This window comes from Parus major, chromosome 2 (genome assembly GCF_001522545.3).
Source record: "Parus major isolate Abel chromosome 2, Parus_major1.1, whole genome shotgun sequence".
Taxonomy (NCBI): domain Eukaryota; kingdom Metazoa; phylum Chordata; class Aves; order Passeriformes; family Paridae; genus Parus; species Parus major.
Window position 1 is genome coordinate 110,531,759 of NC_031769.1, and position 6,069 is coordinate 110,537,827.

Genomic DNA, 6,069 nt, shown 5'->3' on the forward strand with positions numbered 1-6,069 from the left:
TATATGTATTTTTGGGTTTACTTCATGCCAGAAATTCCAGGGACATGAATGTGAGATGATTACATTCAACTTCAAAAGTGAACCATTTGGTACCTTAAATGAGGTGACAGTTTGCTTAAATCGGACTTAAATCAGACTTAAATCAGACTTAAATCTGATGACAGTTTGCTTTTTTTACTAAAAGTGAAACAACCCCTGTAGCTCCAAATTTAAAAATTTTGGTTGGTTTTCTTACCCTAATTGATGCAAGCAACCATGATTCAGAAATGCTGTCACATGTCTTTAAAACTTTCTGTTGAATTGGACTTGCAGTATTGTATTTTCAAGCTCTTGGTAGGTCTTCATAAAAATCCACAAGAGGAAAATGCTACAAGAAGACTTATCTTTTCATGCCAAAGACAATTACACTTTCCCATCCACTTCACTCCACTTGGTAACTGGCTTCCTATGATTTCTTCCATCCTTGTTGCAAAGAAGCTTATATACATTTATAACTAATGTCATCTACTTCTCTTTGGGATTGTATTGGCTGTTCAGCATCTGCAGAAAAACTTAGCTCCCTGTCTCAAAGTTGAATTCTCAATGACTCATTTATCTGACAGTTCTAGTGTTGGCTGTAATGCAGCTATTGACAAGTCCCCAAGGAAGAAACATACCATTTGTGTTCTTACTTCCACCATCATTTTCCCAGAGGCAGTGGATTCAAATCAAATCTTCTTTCTTCTTCCTTTACCTTTAATCTGAAATACTCTCAAGGTGAGGATGACTGTACAGGGATCAGAATCATGACACAGCAGTCGTTTACTGGATTCTAATTATTAACAATTTTCACAGCTGTCATACAGTATCTCAGTTTTAATTGGTTGTACTAATAAAAGGAGTATTTCTGTGCACTGAGACGCAGACTATCCTCATATAATTTAGGCAGACTGCTGTAAGCAGCCTTGTGGGTAAGTATTTAGAGACTGCTGCTTACTACAAAAGGCTTCCCAGAAATTAAAATAGTGCGTTTGAAATTAAAATAGTGAATATGTTACATTATTAAAGTCATAAGCCATGCTCAGCCAACTTTCTCTGTGGCACTGGAGAAGTTTTAATCCATCAGACTGTCTTCTTTTTTAATAGTGTTCCACTTGAATTTGTTCAGAGACCTGTCCTAAAAGAGAGGACCACAGTTTGTTTTTTAAAATTCTTAAACATGAGTGGTCACAGGAGTCGAAGATTTTGCACAACTAATAAATTAATAAAAAGACTTTCTGGATTTAACATTTTCTCCCATTTAGTTATTTGATTCCCTGATAAAGACGGAACGAGGTACTAATAAAATAGCTTGAGATCCCAGTATGTCAGTTATCAAATCAGGTCAAAAAAGACATGAAATATAACAAGTAGTGATTAGAATGATGTGGCCTAAATCTAGAAGCATGTTGCACTGGTTGGGAGTTATCTTTCAAGTTTTAATTATATATCTAGATAGAGGATGCGTGAGTTTTGATGAGAATAGCCTATGTATTGCTGGGATTTGGAAACCCTGCAAATAAACTATTTTTGGCAATTTTTAACAATTAAGCAACATTACAGACTATTCTGAGCACCACTGGGATTTGAAACTAGATCAATTACTAATTGTCATTCAGCAATGATTCTACCACCTTCTCTATTGTATGAAAATTATCATTGTGTTACTAAGAACATTTTAATGAACAGACTTCCATTTGAAATTTGTAATCTGATGAATCTGAAATGTTTTTTTTTCAGTATGACTTATATATTCCAAGTTTCTCTGTAGCATTTTTCCCAAGTCCAAGCTTTAGCTTGTTGTAAATTATCAAAATCAAAAGAGCTACTAAAATAATATAAAAACTAATATATATGGCATAACAAATACAGATTCTTGGTCTTAAACCACTCTGATAATTCTTGGAGTCTAAGGCTATTTCAGTCCTTGTGGTTTAAAGTAAGTACACTTGCCTTCAGTTGAACATTTCCTTTCTGTGTCTTCTAGTCTGACTTCTACTGTCATAAGGAGAATTTGAGATAGGTGTTTGCTTGAAAAATTCCCAGTGAGCCCAATGGGCTTAAGGAGATTGTCCAAAAATGGACAGCAGGACAAGAGTGGCTCAGCAGGACTCCAGATAATATCAGAGGCACAGAGACACCCCCAGAATTACACCACCTTCTCCTACTGCCCTGTGTCCTCATCTCCAAGGGTAAGAAGGAGTGGGTGGGTGATCAGGCCAGGGGAAGCAGCATCACGTCTGTGATCAGTGTCTGAGGGCTGGGACTCCAGGCATGCAAAGATGTTCATCAGCTGTGCTGTTCAGACATTGCCTAAGTGCACTTGTTACAGGTCTCTGACAGCACTACTGCAGAGACATTTTTCTTTCTTTAAAAAAAAAATAGAGTCAGTAAAATCTTGTAAATGCAACATCCATTTTATGAGGCTAAATCAAAAGACAATAAAAGAAAAAGTCAGGGGGTTTGGTTCATCTTATTTTCTCTCAGTGTAACTTCAGGATAATTCAGACATCTTCTAAGAATAATATTATGTTGAATACTTTTTTCAAGGACAAAAAAGGTTTTATACATGTGTAGGGTTACTATGTAATTCATAGATTTTTTTTCTTTTGCATCTATGTGCATGAAAATTATGTATAGAGCTGCAATCATGTGCATGTCTGTCTGTGTGACTTGACTGGCTTTTATAATGATAGACATCAATATTACTCATTAGAAAAAGAATGTCTTCTGATGGCACACATATTGCTTAAAGCTGTTGGCAAAATGCATAATCAAAAAACCAACATTTTTCTCCTGGTGATATTATTTATTTATTGTTCCTATTGCATCTTCTACAGATACTGAGATACTGAATCATTTGTTTTATTATCTCTTTGTACTTTGCAAAACAAAAAATCCTTATCTACAGAGACTTCAATGGTATTCAAATTCTTTCTAAAAAGACATGGAATATATTGGTTTTTCTCTCATTTGCTGGACAACAGATATCACTTCTGACATCTGAATTAAAATTACTCTTTTAGGCAAAACAGCAAGACAACTTTAATTTTGTTAATATTTTGAAGAAAGAAGGAAAAAAGGCCAGATCATTTATACTGTATTAAAGAGAACATTAAAATGTGATTCTAGAGTAATCTGCACGTACAGTTCCTTTATCTGAGGGATGAATATTGGTACTATCAATGTTTTAAAGGTTTTGAATTGGTACTGTCACAATGCTACTGTGATATATAGCATATATATATATATAGCATATATATATAGAATATATAGCATTCATGCTATATATTCTTGCTATAGCTGTTTGAATTCATTTCCCTGTGCCTTTCAAATAGCAAATTAATAAATGCACATTGGTCATCGTTAATAAGAAACTGGTACTTACTATAGTTTCCAGAACTCACAAAGAGAGCATCTCATCTTCTAAGCCTAAGGAATTGCTGCAGTTATTGCTTTGTGTGCCAAAAACTAACAGGCAATCTAACAGTTGGATTCACCAACACAAGTGACTCAGTTTAGGTATGCATGTATAGCTAGGACATAAAAATGTCTTTCAGAACTTGAGGAATAAAAAGGGTTACAAATTGCTAGACTTCTATCTGTAAACCCCCCACAGATATTTATCAGTCACACAGAAGTCACTAAACCGGGCCTTTAAATTACAGGAATGATTATAGAAGCTGCCAGCCTGGCTGGAGGATAACTAATGTTGTCCCCTTCTGAAAGAAGAAGGTTACTCATGCCTTTCAGGATCAGTTCCAAGGCAGAGCTGGCTAATATTTTGGTTTGCTTTACAGTGTTTTCTGTAAACTTTTAGGAAATAATATTGATAACTAGAAGGTAGCAGCAGTTCTTCCAGATCTTTGCAGTTTGCCATTAAATAGAGATAAAATCTTATATATATTTTAAGTACATTTTTCTATAACAAAAAAAATATTTACTCCCCACCCCACACATCTTCCTTTTGTATTAATTTTCCCTGTTACCCAGCACTTGTTGACAGAAGAACTTGGACAGTGATTTTTTACTGTTCTAGCTACAAACTCAGCCTGATCTAGGTCACTGATGCACAGAGCTTTCCGTTTTCATTTTTGTTCTCTGCTCATGGGAAACACATAAAGAGATTAATGGGATAATGGGTCTGATTCAAAGCCCTTTGTGGGTAATAGCAGAGCTGACAACAATTCTGTTTCACAGCAGCTTCTGAGGTTTGGGGATTTGTTTTCAACCACTCCATAAAAAGTGGATACTTCTGCTAATTGAAATTCTTTTGAAATGTTCATTTTGACTGTAAAATGGGACCTTCTTGAAACAGGAGGCCTGTTGCATGAAGTCAGGGAAATGGTGAGGGTTTCATGTTTAGCCCCTCTTCCTGATAATGAGGGACCAGGTCTTTCATCCTCAAACTAAATAGATCAGAAAACCAATACTTCCTTCATCCAGACCATTAGGCAATTATGCATAAGTGGAGAATAATTTCCATTGACTCAAGTAGTCTTTGAATCAAAATCATAGAAGTAAATATGAGTTTTCCCTCTTAATTTTCAGCATGCCAAAAAAATATTAATGCAGCAATTTCTCAATATTCATGGAGCAAAGTTTCTTTTCTTTACTCAGTCTTAAGTGCTGTAACACTAAAAAACCACATTGCATATTGTTTGTAAGAGTACTATTTTTACTATAGGGAACTCTAATTGAAGTTTTTTAGTAAAATTTCTAATTGATAAAAGTCTTTCATAGAACTGACTAAGAGAAAAAGTAGCAATTTTAATTTTTCAGAGTTGACGAACTTAGTGAGATTAATTTATGAACTCACAGAAATAATGTTGAGTTGCAATTCCAAATGAATATTCAGTTTGTAATCACAAAGAATTAATTATCATCTAAGGCACACCTATATGGAACCACATCAGCGTCACTCATGATGAACAGATATTGCTTTTAAAAGCCATTTTATAAATACAAACCGTTGTTAGCAATACTTAAAAATGTGTAATTGGAAGTTTTAAAAGAATAAGTAATTTTGTTTCCTTTTTTTTTTTTTTGATTCTACTAATAGTTTGAGAAGTCTCAGTCTTGAGAATTGCTGTGAGCCTGCAAGCACAACTCTCATTGTTGGTAAAGAGTGTGCCCATAAGAGTTATCAGCCTAGATTTTCTTTTTTAATTTGTTTTTACACAACTTTTGAAATCACAAGTCCACATATTCTCAGCATTTCCAACCTGATCTCCAGCTTGCCACTATGTGGAATTTTCATATTTTGGAGGACATTTGTGCATAGATGTACAATATAGAGATTACATAATTGATGTGTGTGCTTTCAGCATTGAAACACTTATGAAATGTTTTATTCAGGTATCATTGGATATTTATACTTCATGTGTAAATTCTTTTAAGAAGTAATGGTTTTATTTATTATTTACATGTGAATTAAAGATGGTGAGAACAACACTAACCGTTTAGCAATCAGTACTTCCGAGTTCTTTTGCAACTACAGCATTTTGCTGTATTCAGAATAGTAGAGCCATGATTGCTGATTTTCAGGGACCTGTACTGTGTATGTTGCATGCATGCACAAGCTCCCCATGACCCTCTCCATCCACCATTAAAAAATTATCATAATTATTCCCAATTCTGTGAAGAGCTCTATATTGTACTATTGCTCTTTCCTTCTTGGAGACTTAAACACAGCTGGATAGAATATGTAAATAAGTGTTCATGTTTTCACACTCTGAATGAGCAACAGTGGACAGGAGAGATTCACTGACTTCAATATTGGAAGAAAACAGCCTAAAGACAGCATCTGAGCTGTTACTATTTGAGCAGCATGGAGCTTAGTGAAGCCTGCAAAATACCTCAGGGTTAAAAGATCTTGGGGTGTCTTAAGACTTTAAGCCCCATTATCTAAGAGCTAGTGATATTAAGGAGGCTTGGGGGAATGCAGTTTCATGAAAGATCTTGGATTATTGCTCAGGCTAGAAGATCAAGTTCAGGACAGTCAATGTGAATAAATCTGAGTTTTCCAGACAGATGAAGAGCTTTTCTAAG